Genomic DNA, 23,004 nt, shown 5'->3' on the forward strand with positions numbered 1-23,004 from the left:
GTCTGAGCCTGGGCCGAAGCCACACACCTTCCCCGGCATAAGATGGGCAGCGCTGGGCTTCCCTCCCAAGTCCAGGGGGGTGCAGGGGGAGGGCTGACGGAGCTCATACAGTTTTCCTTTGTGGGGTGCAGGGTCGGGGGGTGGTGCGGCAAAGCCCTGCCCGAGGCACACAATCATCCAGTGAGATGACAACGTACACCAAACAGGATGCAGAGGAACGCTGGCCTCTCAAAGCTGAAAAGTGTCTTGACCTGAGACAGGTCTGGCCAAAGCCAAGAATCTAAAAAGCTAAGAGGAATCAGCACCCAGTCCTATGTCAAAGCTGGCCTTACCTCTATTTTCTAGAATTCGCACTCCCTGCCCTACTCCACTGGCACGCATTCAAGGCAGCCAGGTGGCACCGGCCTCAAGCTGAATGCCCTGACTCCGGCTTCCAGGTCTTCGGACCCTCCCTGGGTCTTTCCTTTCTCTCAAGCCATCTGGAGCCTACACACAAGTCACGGGGCAGAGGTTCTGAGAGCTGAAGGGAGCAAGCGGCAATAAAAACCCATACGACCCCAACTCTGCACGCCCTTTCTACTTCTTCAGGAAGCCATTTCTTGAGAAGAAACAAACAAAAAGCTTCCCTGTGGCTGCAGGAGCTGCTGACCCATGGGGCCAAATTAGCACCTGCAGAGGGACAAACAGCCCCAGCCCTAGAGGAGACCACAGAAGGCTGCTGGATGGGCAAAGACTCAGGGCACACATAGACAGAGCTTTGCAGGAACGGGTGCTCGGCCCACATTCTGGAGCGCCTGCCCCAACTCCCAGAAGCTCTCCTAGCATGCAGAAGGCAAGTGCTTTCTAAGTATCTCTACCAAGTGGCTCCACAACAGACAGATTCTTTTAATGTTCCAAGTACTCTCCAGGGACCGTGCTTCTCTTCCTACTGAAGATAATCAACATCCAGGTTTGGGGGCCAAGGCTGAGTCCTGTGGGACAGGCCCGTGAGCTCCTAGCAGCCATGACCACCTCTAATGTTTGCAGCTCCCTCTCCTCTATTTCCTTTTCCTGCCTCTCCTGCCACCTGCCAAGTGCTCCTACCTTGTTCATGGCCTTCCACTCCGTGCAGGGAGGGAGTGGGAGTCCTCTCTCCTGCACCTCCTCCCCAAGGCCTCCAGTTTGCATCAGGGGTGCTGATCACAGCCCCACCTCACCAGCCTTCACCAGCAAGCTTTGCCCTGTTACACAGCTGGACAAATTCAGGGGCCAGGCAGGCCCTTCAAGGATTTGCCAGTGGAGTGGGAGTGCAGTGCCCCTCACTCCCTCAGCGTGGGGAGATTGATGTTGCAGCCACAGACAGGGGAAAATGAAAGACAAATGTCAGCTTGTACTCACCCATAGCTAGAGGCAAAGTCCCTTCAGAGCACAGAAGGGTTAAGCCCATGGCTGCCATCCAAAGAGTTCAGATACATTGAGGATGTGGAGGCAGCTAGTCTGTCCTCAGGTGCTATCCAAGCACCCTTGTGGCTCCTATCTCTTGTGAATGGATGTGTATACAGGGGCATAATATAAACAACAGTCACAGGGTCAATCTGTCATTGACTGAGGGTTCACTGTGAAGCCATCCCTCATATACTGCACACACCCTGGCTAAGCAAGATCAGTAACCTGAGGAGCTGCAATGCTGTGTGCAGGGGAAACCCCCACACCCTACAGGGTGATGAATTTCATATACATGGCCAACTGGGAAAGGCACAGTCTCAAGATCTAGGATCCCCTCCCAACCTTGCTGACCACTCTCTGGTGTTCTCGCCTACCCTGATCGTGATTTGTCCAGAGCACCTCTGGCGAATGCATATGTCGTGCCTCATGGTCAACAAATAAACAAGTTTCAAAGGGTCCTCATTTGTCTGAAGAGCCTGAAATGAGCTGCTAGGACAATTCACGAGACAGCTGGAGACCTTCAGAGCACTCAGGGCCAAGGGCGCAAAAGGCGGCCCCTCCATTCCTCTCGTCACCCTATAGGACTGGGTTGCTAAGGGCCTTTTGGGTAGCTGTTTGGTTGCCTCCCACATCTGCCTCTCACTGTCCCTGGTTTGCCTGCATGGCAAAGGGCCTCTCACCCAAGGTGTTCAGATGTGTGCACCTTGTAGCTCTGTGTTTTGTAATGTTAGAAATTAGGTTTTGGCCATGCAGGGTGACTCAGGCCTATAATCCCAACACTCTGGGAGGCCAAGGTTGGGGGATGGCTGGAGCCCAGGAGTTTGAGACCAGCCTGGGCAACATAGCAAGACTCCAACTCTACATTTTTTTTTTTAACTAGTCGGGCTTGGTCGTGTGGGCCTGTAGTCCCAGCTACTCAGAAGGCTGAGGTGGGAGAATTACTTGAGCCCAGGAGGTCAAAGCCACAGTGAGCTAATATTGTGTCACTGCACTCCAGCCTGGGTGACAGAGAAAGACCCTGCCTCCAAAAACACACAAAAAATGCTTGTTTGGAAATCTGAAATAGAAAAAAATAAATAAATAAAATAAATTTTTAAATAAAATAAAAATAAGCTCAAGCATGGGAAAGCATTTTGAACATGGCAACCTGTTCCTCTTACTTTTAATTCTGTATTATTTGGACATTTTTTATTTTATACATTGTGAACACATTGCCTTTTTGAAACTACATATTCAAAAATATTATATACACAAATATATGTACAGAGTTATATACATGTTTAGGTTTTATTCATCCGTTCATTTATTTTATTTTCCTGGCTTTCTGTACAATTTTAAAGTACTGCCCTGCCTTCAAGAAAAGCCAGAGACAAGCAAATAAAGTTTTTTTGCACTGATCGGGCCAAAATAACTCCAGCTTTAGAAATTTTGATTCATTTCCCTATGTTCTTTCAAGAAGCTCTCTGTGGCTATCTGCGATCACATTCTTCTTCATTCCACTCCAAAAGAATGAAGATTCCAACGTATCTCACAGATAAGAACACTGCTGAATTTAGATTCTTGCTTTTATTACATGACCTTGGACAACATGAGTCTCCATCCTGTTTCTTCTTCTCTTTCTAGATGTAGATTTCAATATCTTTATTAAGTTTCAGGTCAGTCATGTCCTTGTTTCTCCTTCCCTTTGCTACAATAAAAAGTACTTTTCCCTGACAAGTGTCAGAATTAGACCACCAGGTAGGCGTCACATCTATCTCCTCCTCCGAGTCCCTTTCAGAGTGTGTGTGTCTCCCATAGAATGGGAGTAGGATGATCTTTAGGCCTTGTCCTGCGAATAGGTCACATTCTCTGCATTAGACAGAGCTGGTGGCCAGATAGGAAACCCCCGTGAGACCATCTAGACAGAAAACGTGCAGGCCCCCGATTGCTGTTTCAGCCACGCTCAAGATTTACTTAAAGACAATCCAATGAAGTGATCAGAAGATCAGGCCAAAGTCAGCGGCTGAACTTGTAAAAATCATTCAGATCAACGCTATTTTTATAGAAACTAAAAAAAAAATTAAACTCCTCCAACTTTCTTTTTTTTTTTTTTTTTTTGAGACAGTTTCTCTCTGCCACCCAGGCTGGAGTGCAGTGGCACAACCTGCCTCCCAGGTTCAAGTGATTCTCCTGCCTCAGCCTCCCGAGAGTAGCTGGGATTACAGGCACCCACCACCATGCCCATCTTATTTTTGTATTTTTAGTAGAGACGGGGTTTCGCCATGTTGGTCAGGCTGGTCTCGAACTCCTGACCTCAGGTGATGCACCCACCTCGGCCTCCCAAAGTGCTGGATTACAGGTGTGAGCCACCACGCCCGGCCAAACTCCTCCAATTTTCTTGTATCTATTGATGAGTTGGGCTAACACAAAGAGTTGATTAGAGCTTGTTACTTTGCTCAGCCTGACTGTTCCATCCAACCTACTGCTGTACACAGGGTGTCCTAGCTGGGCCAGGGGACTCTCTGGGGGATTGCCTACAGCTCCCACCAGCATTACCTGTTTGCCATGGCAAACTTTAAGATTGTCAGCAAGTAGGATCCAAACCTAGGCCTGCACATCTAGAGTGGCTGACAGGAGCCTCATCACTGAGTGAAGATGGGAAGCTGGAGAATCCAAGAATAATAAGAGTCTGGTTCATTAGCCCAGACTCAGATGGAAGAGGAGAAGGAGAACGGCAGCTCCAGGTGCAGCACAGTGGCTATTATGGAAACCGGCCACACTGTGGGAAGAAAGTGCCAGGTAAACACCCTGAAGAGCTCTTTCACTAGAGGCTGGGACACACCAGGGCCCGGCCAACATTGCTGGAGGGTCCCTCCCACATTGCTGGAGGGCCCCTCCCACAGCGAACCCCACTCATGCACTGGGCACAGTGCTCTGGTGGCTCTGTGATGGCTGAGAGCGTCAGCAGGGACCCTCAGTCTGGCAATGGAGCTGCCACTCAGGAGATGCTGGGCTGCAAATACCCACGGACCTCCAGCATGGCTGACAACAGCCAGGACAGCAGCTCAGGGCAGCAGCAAATGAAGTGACCTGCAGGGACCACACCTGCTCACTCCACAGAGCCCAGCCTGCAGGGCCCACACCTGCTCGCTCTACAGAGCCCAGGGAAGGTGGCGTAGGGGGAGGGGTCTCCCCTGCCTCCTCTGAAGAGCATTCTTAGGTGAGGCAGAGGCAAAGCCTCTGGGAGCAGCTGGTAAGCGCAGGCAAGTGCAGGCTGGCAGGCTAACATGGCCTGCCATCATGGGTACCCCCAGGCTGCAAGGCCAAGGCCGATGCTCCAGTCCAGGGAGAAAGTACAGAGTCAGTGACTCATTGAGTTCACTCTGCCCTTCTTCCCTCAGGTCAGACACTCACTCTTCCCTACGCCCCACAGATGCACCCCAAGAGTAAGTGGAGGCCAAGCCAGCCCGACACTCAGTCCCCTCCGCTTCCAACCTGGTGGCCTGTGCTGCCTGGTTTTCCACAATGGAGTTCCGGGTGAGATTTCCTCTAAAGAAAAATTGTGCTTCGTGGCACATGAGTGTTTAACAAACACGAACTTCACATATAGATGCACAGAATATTAAAGCACAATGGGATTTAAGAGGCCATCTAACCAAAGTCTCATTTTACCGATCAGAAAACTGAGGCCCAGAGAGAAAATGAAGCCCCCAGCCCCTCAGCCGTCAGCATCTGAGCTGGCACCAGAACCAGGACTCCCGACTTCCTGGAGCCACTGCTGTCCTCCGCCCCTCGTTCCCCACGCACTATTCCCTTCACACACACATTTCCGGAAAGGTGACGCCCCAGCCCCTCGGGTTCCACCCCCATGGGCTCAATCAGCCTCCCTCATTTCTTCCACAAATGAAAGCAAGCCACTCCCTACTTCCCTGCCAGAATAAAATGCCAAAAACCAGAGAACTAAGCCCCACTCCAGGCTGAAGAAGTGCAGCCCCAGCTTACTATCAGATAAGTCGTTTCCTAAAAGAAATGCGGCTGCAGTAAGGCAGGAAAGCCGGGAGCCAGGGACCCTGAGGCCAGCCCACCTGGCCTCACTTTTCCCAGGACCACAGTCAGATACAACAGCAGGGCTGTGGCCCAGCCCCCCAACCCTTCCAACTCAGGAAACGCTGAGCCCCCGTGAGTGCCAGGGAGTGCCCCTGCCATGCCTCCTCTGAAGAGCATTCTGGGGTGAGGCAGGGACCTAGGACAGACAGGCGTGCTCAGTTAGCTCGAGCGGGATGGAGGCTCCACCGGATGGGATGGCCAGGCTCAGGCTAGGGTCGGGGATGCCAATGATCCCTCCCAGCCGCCTCAGAAGTGGCCACCCTTTGGTGTCCTCTGTGGAGTTTTGGGGTATGGGTCCCCAGGAACTCTCAGGCTGAGGGCTCCATGGGAGGAACAGGCAACGTTTCCACTCCAACCCAGGGTCCTCATTCTATGGAACTGGGCGGGGGGAGGAGGTGGGTGGGTAAAGCAGAAGCTCATAGTTGCCAGCCGGCCCAGACCCGATTCCTGGCATCACCCCACTTCCAAAGAGCATCGGGAATGGGGGGACAGGGATGGGGACGATGAACCCAACAGAGAGAAACACTCTGTGTTCCTCCCTGGGCTTGCCTATTCCCGACTTCGAGTAATCATCCAAAACAAGGAAACCTGCCAGGAGATACATTAAGTCTGTAAGCGAAGAAGGCTCCAGGCAAAGAGCTGTCAGTCACAGGGAAAACCCAACACAATACATGGATTCTACTCCTGTTCCGAGGCAGGGGCGGTTCCCGCCCAACCTTCCCACCGCCTCCCCCACCGCACAAACACAGGGACACAACTGTGAAGGCAAAAAAGGATTTGTTTTTCAAAGTCACCAGGAAAATCAACACCAAGGGAGGCAGGGGGAGTGTGGGGCCAGTGGCTCCTCCTTGGATAAAGGAAGCGGGGCGGGGGGAGGGGGTTCAGCCCTGGGCCTGGACTTCATTCCATGTCCATGGGGCCTCCTTGCTGCCAACTGCAGGTCCGTTCCCAAAGAGTCACAGCCACTAGAATGCTCCAGGCCATCTGGCCTTCCTCTCCAAGACACGCAACATGGAACGAATCCAGGATTCTGTCTTTACACACCCTGGCGTCATCCCTTTCTTCACTGAAGAGGGGGTCCACACACGAGGTCGGGGGCAGCTAGGAACTCATTTCAAGGGTAGGATTCATACGCTGCTGGTGACCTAAAGAGATGGGGGCCCTAGCTGGCTCCTCCACTTTCTTCAGAAAGATCATCTTACATCTCCACCAGAAGGAAGGTTCACCCACCAACACAGCCAACTTCTGGAGAGAAGCCAGCGGCCAGAAAGCACACAGTGAGTGCCCCAAGTGTGGCATCTGAAGGGCTGAAAAAGAGTCCTGTGGGTCATGCCTCTGGCTTCCTGCCCAGTGCAGGCCTCCAGGTATCGCAGCTAAGAGGCTGCCAGGTCTCTGAATAACGTCTACAGTGGGACCCTACCACGGAACAAGGCAGCCCGCCCCTCTGCTGAACAAGGTTTCATTTCCTCAAGCCCAGTTTCTCCGGTGCCACACAGGAGTCTTCCCTTTGCTGGACTGCACAGCCTTGGCCCTCACATCTGTTTTCTTCCTGACACCTGCAGTCCTAAAAGGTGGACATCCTGAAACACACAGGCTTGTCCACTTGAAGGGGTAATATAGGGAAGAGAATGGCCAGGCCCCAGGAAAGTGGGAAATGCCTAGGAATGACAGGCGTGCCAGCTTGTTTTCTCTCACCTCACAGCTCCTCTTACACAAAATCTCTGCCATCGGCCACCATGGCCGAAGCGATGCTGAGCGCTCATTCTAAATGCTGGCACCAGCTCGGAGGAAGGTCATGGAGAGTGGGTAAGAGCACCAGGTCATGTGCCACTGCAGGCTGGTGGCCCCGATGCATCCATCCCACCTGCACCAGGGCCTGATGTGGGCTCTGTTCCCTCTTTAGGGGTGAGCCTGGCTCTACATCTCAAGCCTGGATTTTTCAAGCATCCTTTCTGATTTGATGCTTTCGATCTCAGGGTCTTCAGCTAATATTTGCTCTCCCTGTGAGTCCACAAAGAAGGTGAGGGAATAGATTGGTGTGTATTATAATAACCTCTGAAGTTCTTTTTAAGCTTCTCTGAGAAATACATTACCATTACTATCCTGGCTTCAATTTGGTATATCTATAAAATGCATTCACCTGTTACAGTTTAAGGAAAGTGCAGCATGTGTCACAAATGCTTTGAGGGAAGGGACCACAAGGGATGCTGACAGCCTCCACATAAACAGGAAGCCCTTCCAGGGATGCCACATGGAGCTGTGAGAGAGCAGCTGGGACTGGCCGCCACAGGGTGAATGACAAGTTAGAGGAGAACTGCACTTTGTATGCTGGACATGGCAGCTCATGCCTATAGGCAGAAGGATAACTTGAGGCCAGGAGTTCAAGACCAGCCTGGGCCACATAGCGAGACCCCGTTTCTATTAAAAAAAAAATTTAAATTTGGCCAGGCACAGTGGCTCACGCCTGTAAATCTCCGCACTTTGGGAGGCCGAGGCAGGCAGATCACCTGAGGTCAGGAGTTCAACATCAGCCTGGCCAACATGGCAAAACCCTGTCTCTACTAAAAATAAAAAAATTAGCCAGGTGTGGTGGGACGTGCCTGTAATCCCAGCTACTCAGGAGGCTGAGGCAGAGAATCACTTGAACCCAGGAGGCAGAGGTTGCAGTGAGCCAAAATCGTGCCATTGCACTCCAGCCTGGATGACAGAGTGAGACTCCATCTCCAAAAAAATAAAATAAAATAAAAATAAAAATAAAAATTAGCTAGGTGTGATGCTATGCACCTGCAGTCCCTGTACTTCGGAGACTGAGGCAGAAGGATCACTTGAGCCCAGGAGTTCGAGGCTGCACTGAGCCATGATGGTGCCACCGCAGTCCAGCCTGGGCAACAGAGACCCTGTCCAAAAAAAAAAAAAAAGAAAAAAAAAAACTACAATGCACTTTGTAGTTTCCAGGACTCTTCCATACACTCTCATGTCTACACACCAGCTCTGTGGGGGATGCATGATGGCCATCATTTGGCAAATGAGAAAACTGTGGTTCCAAGCATTGCCCTTGGCCAAAGCCATGCGACTAGTAAATTGTGGGGCAGGAATGAAAACTCAGTTCTGAGTTTTAAAAAGTAACTGCTTCCAAACTGCTTCCCCATAGCAGGCTCTCTCCTACCCTATGCAGCGGAAGGGGCTCCTATGCCATCCATCTCTGGGTTTCTGAGAACAGAAGGGAAGAAGCAGCAGCTCAGAGACACATTCAGGAGAGGGGCTGCAAATGCGGGGATCAGCCCAAGAAGATGGCGCTGGGGCCAGGACGTCCAGCAGTGCCCAGCCCTGGTCAGAGACCACTGATCCACAGTTTATGCAATGCACTGCCCTTTGCAGTGGTCCTACGCCCTCCAATGCACCCCCAACTCAACCCTTCAATGAATGCGTCCAACTCAGTTTTCATCTGCTCCACCCTCTCAGGTACATAGCAGCTTCTCTTCCCCATGCACCCAAGGTGAAGGCCAGTGTTCCCAGGGGCCTTGCCTGGGGAGCAGGAGGTGCCAACCAAGATATCACACCTAGAGAGCAAGTCACAGAGTTTTTGCCACAGACCAAAACCACCTAACTGCAGAGCTGGAGGACACTCACAGATTATCTATGGTGACCCCTTCAACTCGCTTAAAGAAACAAGCTCAGAGATTTGAACTGACTGGCCAAAGTCACAAACAGTTCAGTAGCAGTGCAGAAATTAGATGCCAGGACTCCAGAATCTGTGTTATTTTTTTCTTACTCCATATTTTATCTTCTAACGCAGAAGTCTTTGTTTTTGTTTTTTAACAGGTGGGTAAACTGAGCCACCGAGTGCTTCAGTGACTTGCAGGCGCTGACACAGTAGGTGGTAGAACCAGGCGCTGGGCTCACGCCTGTACAGCTCCTAAGGCTACACGTGTTCTTTCCAATGCACTCTTTAAATCCTAGAGATTACAGCACCGCCTTTATGCCAATCCCTGCTAACCGCTGGAATCCTCTAAGGAAGTGACTCCTGCCCAGAGAACCAGCAGTTCTAAATGGACTTGCTGCAAACACTGAAACCTAAACAAAAGAGGTCTATTTGGCACTCAAAGTAATAAACAAAATACCAAGACCATAGGAGTGTTTCCCAAACTTACAAAGATGGCACTCAGTTTATATAATGGCATCAATGCAGAGAAATCCCTCCTGGGCTTCTCAGAAGCTCTTCTGGAGGATAGTGGATTAGCAGCATGCTCTAGACAGTGTCTCTCTCAAGTGCTGGGGGAGGAAGTGACCCTCGGGCCTCACCAGTGGAGACCAAGTCCCTGGGAAGGCCAGGCCAGCTGGAAAAGGCAGCTGCCCAGCACAGCCAGGCTCACCAGGCAGATGTGCTATGCACACACAGACAGACGCACAGGAGGGCACATGTACACAGCTCATCACACCACACACTACCCACATCTGTCTACACCCACACCTCACAGACTGACCCATACACAGGCAAACACAGACACAAACACACATGTGTGCACAGCAGGTGGTCCCTTGTGTCCCCCAACTACACACAGGCATCGACAGACACCCATATCTCGCAGATATAACCCCACGTGCACAGAGGCATAAACACACAAACCACACATGCACCTCCCCTTGTCCCTTATTGTCACTGCAGCCTCTCCTGCCTCCCTCTTTCAGAGAAGCTCCAGACACCTGGGCTAACCCAGCCCTGAAGGCCCTCACAAATGCCATTCCCAGTGCAATGCTTTGGGGCTGGCTCCGGAGGCACTGCTCCTGCTGCCCCTGGTCAATAACAAAGTCTGGAGAGAAAAGTCAGGACCATTTATGATGGGTCCTAATGACAACTGCTCTTGGTAATGGCCAGCTCTGCGGTGACCTAAGTATGAGCTGATTACAGGCTCTGGCTCCCGCTCTGCACACGCAGAACACAGGTGTCCCGGGGGCACTGACCGCAGCAGATGGCCCCTTCCCTGACGGCCAGGACAGCTGTGCTGACCTCATCAGCCACCTCCCGAGGGCTCCTTCAAGTGGGTGGCCCTGAGCAGGCCCAGACCCAACAGGCACCACCCTGAGCCCTCTCATAAGGGACGCGGCTCCAGGGCTCCTCTCTCCCTCCCACCCTCACTCAGAGACTCCCTGTCCAAAATGTCTCACCACTGATGTCTGCAGTTCTGCCATTAGGACTTCATTATTTGATTAATGAGGTCTTTGTCTTCTTCTCCTCCTCTTCCTCGTCCTTTTTTTTTTTTTTTTTTTGAGATGGAGTCTTGTTCTGTCACCCAGGCTAGAGTGCAGTGGCGCGATCTCGGCTCACTGCAAGCTCCACCTCCCAGGTTCATACCATTCTCCTGCCTCAGCCTCCTGAGTAGCTGGGACTACAGGCGCCCGCCACCAAGCCCCGCTATTTTTTTTGTATTTTTAGTGGAGACGGGGTTTCACCATGTTAGCCAGGATGGTCTCGATCTCCGGACCTCATGATCTGCCCACCTCAGCCTCCCAAAGTGCTGGGATTACAGGCATGAGTCACCACGCCCGGCCTTTTTTGAGGTCTTTTTTAAAGATATAAGACAGTCATGTTTTAAAATAAGTTCCCAGTGTCTCTGTGTTACCAACAAGGCCAAATCTCCATTCTGTAAGAAAGCAGTCAGGTTGCCGCACAAGCTGGCTTTTGCCTGTTTTGTCATCATTTCTAGATACTCACCACCACACCCTGATAAGCTAGCTAACCACAAAGAGATTCGCCACTCCCCAGTGCGGCGTCGCAGCTCCTGGTCTGATCTCCACTGGGATTATCTTCCTAGGCCCACCTTTGCTGCCTGACAAATGCCTACCAGCTCCATGGAGGACAGCACAGGGTCTCTCATCTCTGCAGCTCCCCTTGACCATTTCCTTGGAGACCAGCTCCCTTCTGTATGCTCCCGTGGCTCCCAGCTCTTCTCTATCACGGGCATCTCTGCATCCCCTGACCTCCTCTAGATGGTAAGGCCTGGTAGAGCAGAACCACTTCCCAATCACACCCCATGACCATTTTCTGGACACTCACCAGCGCGGAGCCCAGCACACACACCACGCAGTCAGTCTTGACTGGGTCTCTGACACTAACATGAAATTAGGTTAATCCAGGTGTTTCCTTCCCAAGGCAGGAAACACCATGAGGAGCAGCACAAAGGCACTGTGATCCAGGGCTGGAGCATGGGCAGAGGCACCTTGGAGAAGCCTGTGACAAACCCAAAGCTTCTGCCTCAAACAGGCCCCAGGAGTGGGGACAGTGAGGTACCCTAGTGTGGCCAGGGGCCCCCCAGTACAGACACCCTCACCCTCTCCTCCAAAACTCACCAGCTCCTATGTGGCCAGCCCGAGGCTCACTGCAGGGCTTCTCACTCATAACGCAACTTCAAAAGCAACACACCCCAGGCAGAATTACACCACTAAAAACTTCCACTCCTGGACTCAGGTGTGCAGGTAAGAGCTATCTATAGCCAACAGAGTTTTCACCTTCCTTACCCAGGGCTTAACTCGGGTTCAGAGCACTTGGAGGGAGGAGACGGCTGCAGAATTCTTTGCAGCAAAGATCCCATAGCAGCCCATTTTGGCTTTGTGTCCCCACCCAAATCTCTCTTTGAACTGTAATCCCCAGGTGTTGAGGGAGAGACCTGGTGGGAGGTGACTGGATTATAGAGGCAGTTTCCCCCATGCTGTTCTCACGATAGTGAGTGAGTTCTCACAAGAGCTGATGGTTTTATAAGGGGATCTTCCCCCTTCACTTCCTTCACATACTCTCACCTGCCACCATATAAGACGTGCCTGCTTCCCCTTATGCCATGACTGTAAGTTTCCTGAGATCTCCCCAGCCACGTGGACCTGTGAGTCAATTAAACCTCTTTTCTTTATAAAGTATTCAGTCTTGTGTAGTGTCTTTATAGCAGTGTGAGAACAAACTAATACAATTGTGGAGACTTCCCTCTTCCCCGGCCCTGGGAAGAAATGATATCAACACTTCTGTCTACACAGCTAAAATCTCTTTGGATGTTGATTCTAGTCAACAGATGTGGTACAGACTAAGCAGGGCTCAGTAGAAGCCCAACGATTGTTGAATCATCTCTGCAAGAGTGCACGCCTTCTGCAGGTGGTTAGATTTTCAAAAGAAAACACATGCACAAACACACATCATGAGCCTGTTTTTAAATGAATGTGTGTTAAGAGTAAAGACCCTGTAACCAGAGAGGCTGGGTGCCGGCTGGCATTTGGCACTGTGCAGACATCTCAGCTCTTAGTGCCTCTACATCTCAGAATAAAGGTCGAGACTCCTTCTAGCCAGCCCTGCATCCTGTGAGTGGAAGCAGCGGCTGCGGGTTACGTGGAGGTGAGAGGCTGCTCTCAAGACTCAAGTCTTGCCTGTGCACTTCTCAGCACCTTCCTTGCCCAGGGCTGACAACAAGTACTTACCTGACTGAACTCCTTCCCCTCGCAGCTATGCACTCCCTGGGTGTCATATCTGACTGAGGCCCATGGCCACAACCACATGAGGGACCCCTGAAACACATGGGCCATTCATTCCAACTGCTGCACCACAAGAACAGGTACAGCCTTGCTGGGACCTCGTCACCCTTTGAGCTGGGTACACAGACAGCTGCGAATTGGAAGGAGCAGCTCCCCCTCCCATGTCTTGATCCAGCCTTTGAGTCCCCACGCTGTGGGCCAGGGCTAAGCAGAACATAGAATGCGAAACGAGTTGTTATAACTGACAAATGACAAACCAACATTCTCCTCTGTATTTATTTACCAGCTTAGGTTTCGTCAATTGAAGAATTACTACTTGTTTTGAGTCTTTACTCCCTTTCCCTGTCCTCATCTCCTGACACCAGGAATGCCCTCCTCTACTTTCTCCATTAATCTTCAGCCTGACAGTTAGATCCTCATCTTCTCCAGGAAACTTCCCTGAATTTCTCCAGGCCCCACCGAAGACCCCTCCCTCCTTCAGTCCTGAGTGCTAGAACTATGCACAAAGGCATCTGAAGTCACCAAAGAGCAGAGACAAAAAAGCATGGCAAAGGCCTGTCTCGCCCACCAGATTCTTGGGGGTTTTGTGGGGCGTTTTGTTTTTGTTTTTGTTTCTGTTTTGAGACAAGGTCTCGCCCTGTCTCAGACCCAGGCTGGAGTGCAGTGGCCTGAACACAGCTCACTGCAGCCTCGACCTCGCGGGCTCAGACGCACATCCCACCAAGTAGCTGGGACCACAGTGTGCCACCATATCTGGCTACGCTTTTTTTTTTTTTTAGAGACAGGGTCTGGAACTCCTGGGCTCAAGCAATCTTCCTGCCTCAGCCTCTCGAAGCACTGGGATTACAGGCATGAGCCACCATACTTGGCCACCAGATTCTTAAATGTGTCGAGGGCAGGAACAGGGTCCTCCATATGGGGCTGAGACCAAAGGAAAAGTGGAAGGCACCCAGGCTGTCTATGAGCCTGAGAGGTGAGCACAGCGGGCTGGCACAGCCGCCCTATGGAGTACCGCAGGAGGGAATGCGCTCTCTAGGCACCAGCTGCTCTCAGGGTTTAAAGTGCTTATCCAGGCTCGTTTCTAGCTCTGGTGCCACCGACATATAGTTGGGGATTTCCTTCAGCCATAAGCCATTCCCCAAAGCTGAATGCATCCATTGCGGAAGACACCGGCGTGGAATAATTTTCAAAGAGCTCACAAAGAGAAGAGAACACATCTGAGGTAGTCCCAAAAGGAAATGTCCTGTGGAGAAAGCTGATGGAAGGGCTAGAGAAAACAAGAGAGAGAAAATCCCCCTCGTAATCCTGCCTGAATGAGAAAGAACATCATTTAGGGAAGCTGGTTTCTCATTTTCTCCCCACTGCCAAAGTACTATTTTGGCATCTCTTTACAACTCACAGACATCCTTTCAGAATTTGTAAATGATGTCCCTTAATTCCTGCCCTACAGAAAATACCTCTTTTATGCCTCCAAATATCTGCCAAGCCAGTAAGCATCTATTACCTGCACATCAATCCCTAAGCGCTGTCAAATAGCCTCAGCTCTCATGCTTACAGCCCCCCAAACCTAACAGACCAACACCTTTTACATTCAAGACTCAAACATGTATATGGAAGCTCTGCACATGCACTGAGATCCCAACCCCAAAAGCCCACACAGACACAAATGTCACCTTCTCTCAGGAGTTCCCAGTTCCTGCTCCTGCCGCTTTGAGGAGTTAGGATGAGAAGGACCCAGCGTGCAGCATGAGTTATGGGAGCTACCCACAATCATCTTTAAACTCAGCCCTGCAGGAAGAACCCCAAGGCTAGTGTGATATGGAAACTCCAGCATCTGGAGCTGGCTGGGACTGTAAGAACAAGCAGTTTATAATCCAGCAGTCTCCCTGAAAAAACCACTATCAACAATCACTACAGGCCAGTGCGGTGGCTCACGCCTGGAATCCCAGCACTTTGGGAGGCCAAGGAGGGTGGATCACGAGGTCAGGAGTTCGAGACCAGCCTGGCCAACATGGTGAAACCCCATCTCTACTAAAAATACAAAAATTAGCCAGGTGTGGTGGTGCGTGCCTGTAATCCCAGCTACTCAGGAGGCTGAGGCAGGAGAATTGCTTGAACCCAGGAGGCAGAGGTTGCAGTGAGCCGAGATCACGCAACTGCATTCCAGCCTGCGCAACAGAGGGAGACTCCGTCTCAAAAAAAAGAAAAAAAAATTAGCCAAGCATGGTGGTGGGCGCCTATAATCCCAGGTACTCGGGAGGCCGAGGCAGAAAAATTCCTTGAACCCAGCAGGCAGAGGTCGCAATGAGCTAAGATCACACCACTGCACACCAGCCTCAGCAACAAGAGCAAGAGGCTGTCTCAAAAAAAAAAAAAAAAAAAAAAAATTCACTACAGTACCTTCCCTGGAAAGACCTGGAAGGCTGTATTTCATCTCGTCCCCATCATCACCATTCATGTGTCCATCCACCCTCTCACTTAAGTATGGGCTGCGGCACTCACAGAACTCAACTTACCTAATTCCCAAATGGGTCTCTCACAGCCACCCACTAGCAAAGCCAGAGACACTGGGGGAGTATCTGCAGCATTTTTTTTTTTTTTTTTGCCACTGTCATTAACACTCAGCAGAATCCAGAAGATGACTTCACCCCTGCCACCATGCCCTGGCCCCAGCTCCCAGATCAGTCAATACGTCCAGCCCCCTGCCAATGTGGTTCAACAAATGTCTATTTTCAAAGAAACCTAAGCTGGCTGCTTCTGGTTCACTTTCCTCATAACTCATCACCAACTATTTGTGGGATGCGGAGGGCAACCATCCTGAGCCTGCCCCCTCTGAATTAGGAAGTCCCCAGGTGCCAGCAGTAAGAGGCACTCCAACCCAGGGAGGCTCACGCTACAGGGGTGGCTCCTGCACACACTGACTATGGGGCAAGTCCCTCTTCTTGGTCACCCAGCCAGACAGACTGCAGTGCCAGGTCCTCTGGGCACAGTGGGAGTGACAGCACTAGCGGCAGGCCAGACCCCATACACAGCAAAGCTGTAGTTCAAATATGTATTATATGTGTCTGGCTTTCACACGGAGTTTGCAACCTGCCAGTTAGTAGTGTTTACCTTGGTAAAAATTCACGGGAAATCTTAGTCTGAACAGGCCCAGAGTTTATTTTACTGCCAGATAAACAACTTTCTTTGATAAATCATCCGTGTGACAGTGTTCCTGAAAGACTAAACAAAGATTTCAAGCACAATCTATAGGCCTTTGAGAAGCCTTCCAAAGCAAAGGCATGTTTAATTGGCTGCCCTAAGGTCGGGGCAGGGCAATGATCTGACATTTCTTTGGCCATTTGTTCTTCTGGAAAAAAAAAAAAAAAAAAAAAAAAAAACCAGATTGGGGCTTCCAGCACATTTCTGCAAAACTGGATGAAACTTACCAACATTTAAACGCTCATTCGCATTATAATGCATAGCCTATTTTTTGGTTAAAGGAAGTGACTATCACAAGGCAGGTGTTGGGGTTGGGGTAGGGGAAGGGAAAAGTGCCCCAGAGATATCGCTGGAGAAAAACGGAGGACAAAGTGAAGTAAAACAGCACAAAGGGGCTCTGAAGTCCCTCAAACATAGGCCCTGCTAAATTAGAAGGAGAACACGTTAGGTAGAGTGTTTCTAAAAAACACACAAATGAAAACTTCAGTGGTCCTATCCTGGAACACCAGGCAGTCACAGCTCCCGCATTCAGCCCTCATCACTGTCTGGAGGCTTCCAGGTTTACGTTGACATAAGGATGTCATCTCACTAAAACCCAGATCTCCTAACTTCTAGTTAGGGTTTGGCTTTCCGAGGGGGAGTTGTTTGTTATTGTTATTGTGAATTACAGCACCTTGAAGCTGCATAAAGCAGTTCTCTTTGTGGGTTTTGTTTTGTTTTTGAGACGGAGTTTCGCTCTATCGCCCAGGCTGGAGTGCAGCAGCGCAATCTCAGCTCACTGCAACCTTGGCCTCTAGGTTCAAGTGATTCTCCTGCCTCGGCCTCTGAAGTAGCTGGGATTACAAGTGCCTGCCACCATGCCCGGCTAATTTTTGTATTTTCAGTAGAGATGGGGTTTTGCCATTTTGGCCAGGCTGGTCTTGAACTTCTGACCTCAGGTGATCCACCCACCTCGGCCTCCCAAAGTGCTGGGATTACAGGTGTGAGTCACCGTGCCCAGCAGCCTAAAGCTTTTAAAGGTCTTCTGAATGGGGTTTTTAAAAGACTTCTTCAGTTTAATCCTCCGTTAACCAGAGAATTAACTAGCATATTCCATTCTTCTTCCTAAAAAACTTTCCGCCCAACAAGCTGATTTCACTGGTGCTAGAATTTTCCTTCCTAGGCTAAATTTCATCCTAAAACAATTTTTTCCAATAAGAAGACATAATAATTATTACAGATTGAATAGCCACCATATTCCAGGAACTGTCCACGCTTGATTAAATCCAATTCTCCCAACACAGTCACGTAGGAATTCTCATCCATAGTTTGCTGATGAGGAGCCAGGCTCAGGGAGGTTAAGAGACTTTCTGGTGGTCGCTTAGCTTATAGGGTAGGGATTTAATCCAAGTCTGTCTCGCCCAGAGCCTGTGTTCTTTCCATTCTGCTACACTGCCGGCTTTCCCACCAAGAAGGGAGCCAATGATTGCTGAGCTCCTTCTGTGTGCTGGGCACAGACATCAGTCCATTTAAATTCTACAAACCCTAAGAGTAAAGGAGCACCCGATGCCCCTTCCCAGGAAGCTCCTCAACTACCTTCCTGCGTGATGGGTGTGAGAGGATGGGAAGGAGCAAGGGTGTGCAATCTGGCCTGGATGCCAGGGAAGTGCTGGTGGGCAGTAACAGGGATCCAGGTAGAGTGCTCTTGGGTCACTGAATGCCTAACTCCTTTATTTTTTTGTCTTATTTCCTTCAGTCAGTAACGTGAGGGCACGGACTGGCTGATCTTTGAGGTCCTATCCAACTCAACACAGCTTTACAATGGCAAAGTGGTACAGGGGCTTGCTTCAGTAGCACACATGGTAAAACTGGAACAATACAGAGAAGATTCACATGGCCACCATGCAAGGATAACACGTGAGTTCGTGAAGTGTTCCATATTTTTAAAGAATAAGATACAGTCTTCAGTAGCACAGCTAGGCAATTATAGTTAACAATAATTTTTTGTATATTTCAAATTAACTAGAAGAGTAGATTTGGAACATTTCCAACACAAAGATCAGTGTTTCAGGTGGTAGATATCCCAATTACACACAATTTTTTTTTGAGACAGTCTTGCTCTGTTGCCCAGGGTGGAGTACAGTGGTGTGATCATGGCTCACTGTAGCCTCAAATTCCTGGGTTCAAGCGATCCTCCCACCACAGCCTCCCAAGTAGCTGGGACTACAGGTGCATGACACCATGCCCAGTTAATATTTAATTTTTAATGGGGATGGGGTTTCACTATGTTGCCTGGGGTCTTGAGGCTGGTCTCAAACTCCTGACCTCAAGTAATCCTCCTGCCTCACCCTCCCAAAGCATTGAGATTACAGATGTGAGACAGCATGCCCAGCCCCAATTACCCAGTTTGATCATTACACATTGGATGCTTTTATCAAAATATCAAACATACCCCATAAATATGTGCAACTATTTTGTATCCATTAAAAAAATTGTAAGTGGTACAGGTGAGCAACGCAGCACCCAAAGACATGGGCAGTTCACATGAGCTGTGAACAGCCCCTCATCCCACTCGTCCCTTTTCCCTCTTTCTCTACCCACCTCCAGAAAAACCTCAGAAAATAAAGGTGAACTTGAGGGCAAATCCTTCTCTCCACTCCCCTTCTTATGAGAGTCTATAGTCATATCCAAAGATGAGGACATGATGCATAACACATAAGCCAGATGCAAAAGGACAAACACTGGCTCGGCCTCCATCTCTTCACCGCCTACCCCCCCAACCCCCCACCTCCCATGCACAAGAAGGCTGCTCAGAAAGAGACACAGGCTCTCAGCTGGGACTCACACCTCTAGTGCACTAAGCAATGGGCCAATCTCAGGTTTTTACGCACATAAAATATCCTAACAATTAGCTCCATTTTGTACAGATCTGTGGATAGGATATGTGTCTTCAGCAACAATAAAACCCAGTTGTTTTCCACCTATCAATTCCATCCCCAGGGTAACAATTCCTTCCATGTCTAATTTTACTTTGACTGAATGAGATTCTGGATGTTGGGGCTTATTTTAAACATGTATACATGTATATGCTCAGTCACCCAAAACAGGGCATGTAGTTTTCCTTGAACTTAATACACAAGTTGCCAACATCCACCTTGAAAAGAGCCTTCTCCTTTATAAAAATAAAAATAAAAATAAAAAAAAGAAGTCCATCATGCCTGCAATCCCAGCATTTTGGGAGGCCAAGGTAGGGGGATCACCTGAGGTCAGGAGTTCAAGATCAGCCTGGCCAACATGGTGAAACCCCATCTCTACTAAAAATACAAAAATTAGCCAGGTGTGGTGGTGGGCACCTGTAGTCCCAGCTACTTGGGAGGCTGAGGCAGAAGAATCGCTTGAGCCTGGGAGGCGGAGATTGCAGTGAACTGAGATCATGCCCCTGTGCTCCAGCCCGGGTAGAGCGAGACTTAGTCTCAAAAAAAAAAAAAAAAATCCAACATCCACGTCCCACATCCCCTGTCATTCATATAGTCAGCTGACAAACTTTCATTTTATGCCTACCATGTATAAGACACTGTGCCCGGGACTATTTGAGTGCAAATAGGCCTTACTTTGTTCATTCCAAGACACAGATTTTCTGCACATTTCTGCAAGAAGTATGGTTTTTTTGTTTTTTGTTTTGTCAGTAGTACAAACTGAACAGTGTGTCTCACAATTAACAGGCATCTCCCACCAGGTAAAACATGGCATTAGATACAGAGCCTGCTCTCAGGCAGCCTGCAGGTGCTGCAGTGACTGTGCTAGCAGCCATCTTGCTTCATCTTTGGGAGGAAACCCAAGGTTTAGTTTGGAAAGGCTGAGCCTACTTTCTGCAAGAACTCAAACTGCCCGTCAGAGTAAAACACTGTCCCCCAAACAGCAGCACAGCCAAGACACCCTGAAAGAAGTTGGAGGCAGAGTGAGAACAGATTAGTGGAGGTACGGAGGTGCGGGAAACTGAAAATATTTCTACTAGGAAATACTCCCTAATGCTAACTGTGAAAGCTGATGTTCTTTTCCTTCCTATTTGACTAACCTTAGTGTTGCATAGTACAGCTCTTCTCTTTATGAGGAAATATATAAATGGAAAAAAGAATCCTTCCAGAAGGCAAGGAAAGTTTCTAGGGGCAAAGAAATCCTTTTCCATAGGGAGAAAATACTGGGCTGAAGAAATTGCCACCTGAACTCTCAAGCTCAAAACACTGAAGAAGGCAGTACAAGTGGAAGCTCTGAACTCTCCTAGCAGAAGTATATCACCATGCAAATTTCCCCCAGGAAAGCTTACGGGTGTTTACAGATACTGCAGAAGAAGCTAGAGAAAGTGGCCAGAGGCAGGAATTAACCTCACCACAATTATAAATAAATCAGATCCTCATATCCCTGGGATAAACCAACCCAAAGGAAAGACGGCTGTGGGTACTGAGCTGTTAACAGCAGGATGATTAGTGTGGCGGCTCGCAAATACTATATTGGGCTATTTAAGAGGCGAGAGTGGCACCCTGTTGTCACAGAGCAGGAAAAGCAGAGAGAGAACAAAAAGCAGAGCCCTGCAAGCTGATGGAAGCCAGCAGGCAGGCTGGTCGCCTGGTTCGATGCGGTGACTTTGCCCCATCTAAGTCTTGGCTACCACATCTGGTGCTTGATCCAGGCTGATCAGCTGCATTCCTGAGCATCAGCACACAAGCTTTTCTGCTCATGTTTTTTTCCTGTTGGGGAAAAAATGTGCCCTGAACTGAGCGGGTACAGTGCAGGGCTGGAGACATGAGTGACTAAGCAGATCTGCCAAGGGGTTAAAGCACACTGCATGCCGAGAAGGTCAGGGGTCAGACATGCCCAGCTCCACAGAGGCTGCCGGAGACCACAGATGCAGTGGCAGGGGGACGAGGGTGCTGCTTACCCAGGGAAATGCACCCCTTGTTCCCGGAGCTCACAGAGAGCCTTCCAGCAACCTGATGTCTTCCCACTGGGGATGTCAGGGCCACTTAATGCAAAGTTTGATCCCTGGAGGAGGGAGTCAAGCATTCTCTTTCTTCTCTGCTGTGTGTCAGCTTGCATTGTTCAATTTCTTTGTTTCCTAACTGAATCCCATCAGTGTGGCTGACTGCCTCACTTACTTGAAGTGAGCTGAGCTAGGAAACACGTTTCTCGACAAGGCTGCATTCTCTAAGGTGCTAAGAAGGGCAGAGCTAAGCTCAGCCCCTACAGAGAGAGAGAAAAAAAAATCCCTATATATTGTTTTATGAGAACATTACAGACAAAAAAACAAAAAGGTTTCTCCTGCAACCAGCTCAAAGAAGCCTGCCATACACCATACGCACACTAAGGAGGTCAGCGCCTCCGTGGCGGAGCCCAGCGGCTGTGCATCGACTCTTAAGTGAGGAGGGCAGGTGGCAGAGTGTAAAAGGACTCCAGTTGAGAAAGTCAAATTCCTTCTTTATCAAATAAGAGGACTGGATAAGATGACCTCTGAGGTCCAGGAGGAACCCAAAAGTTCTGTGAACCCAAGAGGAAAATATTGTCAGGGCTAAAGGAACCCAATCCCAAACAGCTAATCACTCAGATTCCACAAACCGTGACTGGTTATCGACATGAGATCCTCTGTCCTCTTCTGTGTACAGAACGCTGGCTGATTTGGCAGGTGCCTGCTGCCGTGGGAAGAAGATGTCCGTCCCAGATGAGTTACCTGAGTGCCCTCTAGACCCCTGCCCTACACCTTAAGGTCAACCTTGCCAGATTCAAATTCTTTCCCAGGCTTGCCTCTTCAGCCTATGTGGCAAAGGGTCTGAATCCTCCAACTTCTGTCTTTTTTAAAAAATAATACTCATGTATTACATTTATTTAGAGGAAGAGTTCCACCCTCAATCTGTATCTATAGAACTCAGAAAGCACTAGGTATACAGGGAATCCTCACTGATGAATTTGAGTTAATGCAGAAACAGACAAGTAACTCTCACTGCTGCATCACAGAGAACACAGCAATCTTCCCCATGCATGGAAACAGGATACGCGCTCTCCAGTTTAGCTCTGGTGGCCATCTACATCCAGCTTCCATCTTCATCCACAATTGCAATACCCTGAGAATGACCCTGCCGTGAGGCATGATTCCCTCCGACTTGCATGTGTCCTCCCACATGTGTGCAGCTTACTTTGACAGGGCAGGAACAAGACCCTTCCGTGTACTTTACCATGTTCGATTAATGAAAACATGGACTGGGATGCCTCCGAATGGACTCACATCACCTATCTTTACGCTTTTCCAGATAAGAATTCTGTAAGAAATCCGATCTCAGGGACACAAGGCAGGAATTATGAGAAACACATTGTTCAGCATCACACTGATTCTTCTGAAAGTGTGGCTTGGCCGGAGCCACTTCTCTGCATCCATGTCAGATAGAGGTGAGAGAGAGGGAGCTGGCCCTCCAAAGGGGTGCCGTTTACATTTACTTTTCTCAGAGGAGAGACTCTCAGGGTGTGGTGAATTCAGGTATTCTGCAGGTCAGACTATAACAGACCATCCCTGAAAGGCCCCAAGGCCCCTGGCATCTCCCCCACCTCCCCCTGGCCCCCACCAGCTCCTCCTTCTCCTGGAGCTGCGAGTGCTGGTTCAGAATTCTCTTTTGATGGAGAGTGACTTGGGAAGAAGAGAGAAAAACCACACTACTGTGGGGATGTCCATTTTTCTTTGCCTCACGGAACCTGATGAGGACCCCCACTCTGAATCCCCTAAGCACTGAAATCTCCCCTCCCTGGGAAGGCACCCAG

At 49.7% G+C, this 23,004-nt stretch overlaps 1 protein-coding gene and 1 non-coding gene across 3 annotated transcripts in view; one reads left to right on the plus strand and one right to left on the minus strand.

The window, feature by feature from the left end:
* Positions 1-23,004, minus strand: part of SFRP1 (secreted frizzled related protein 1) — a 47,996-nt gene that overhangs the window by 18,517 nt on the left and 6,475 nt on the right. The gene's annotated exons all lie outside the window — the stretch shown is intronic.
* On the plus strand, positions 18,046-18,148 carry LOC112440721 (U6 spliceosomal RNA). Its single transcript, XR_003028740.1, has one exon. It is a non-coding gene; the product is annotated as a U6 spliceosomal RNA (small nuclear RNA).

Source organism: Pan paniscus, chromosome 7 (genome assembly GCF_029289425.2).
Source record: "Pan paniscus chromosome 7, NHGRI_mPanPan1-v2.0_pri, whole genome shotgun sequence".
Classification (NCBI taxonomy): domain Eukaryota; kingdom Metazoa; phylum Chordata; class Mammalia; order Primates; family Hominidae; genus Pan; species Pan paniscus.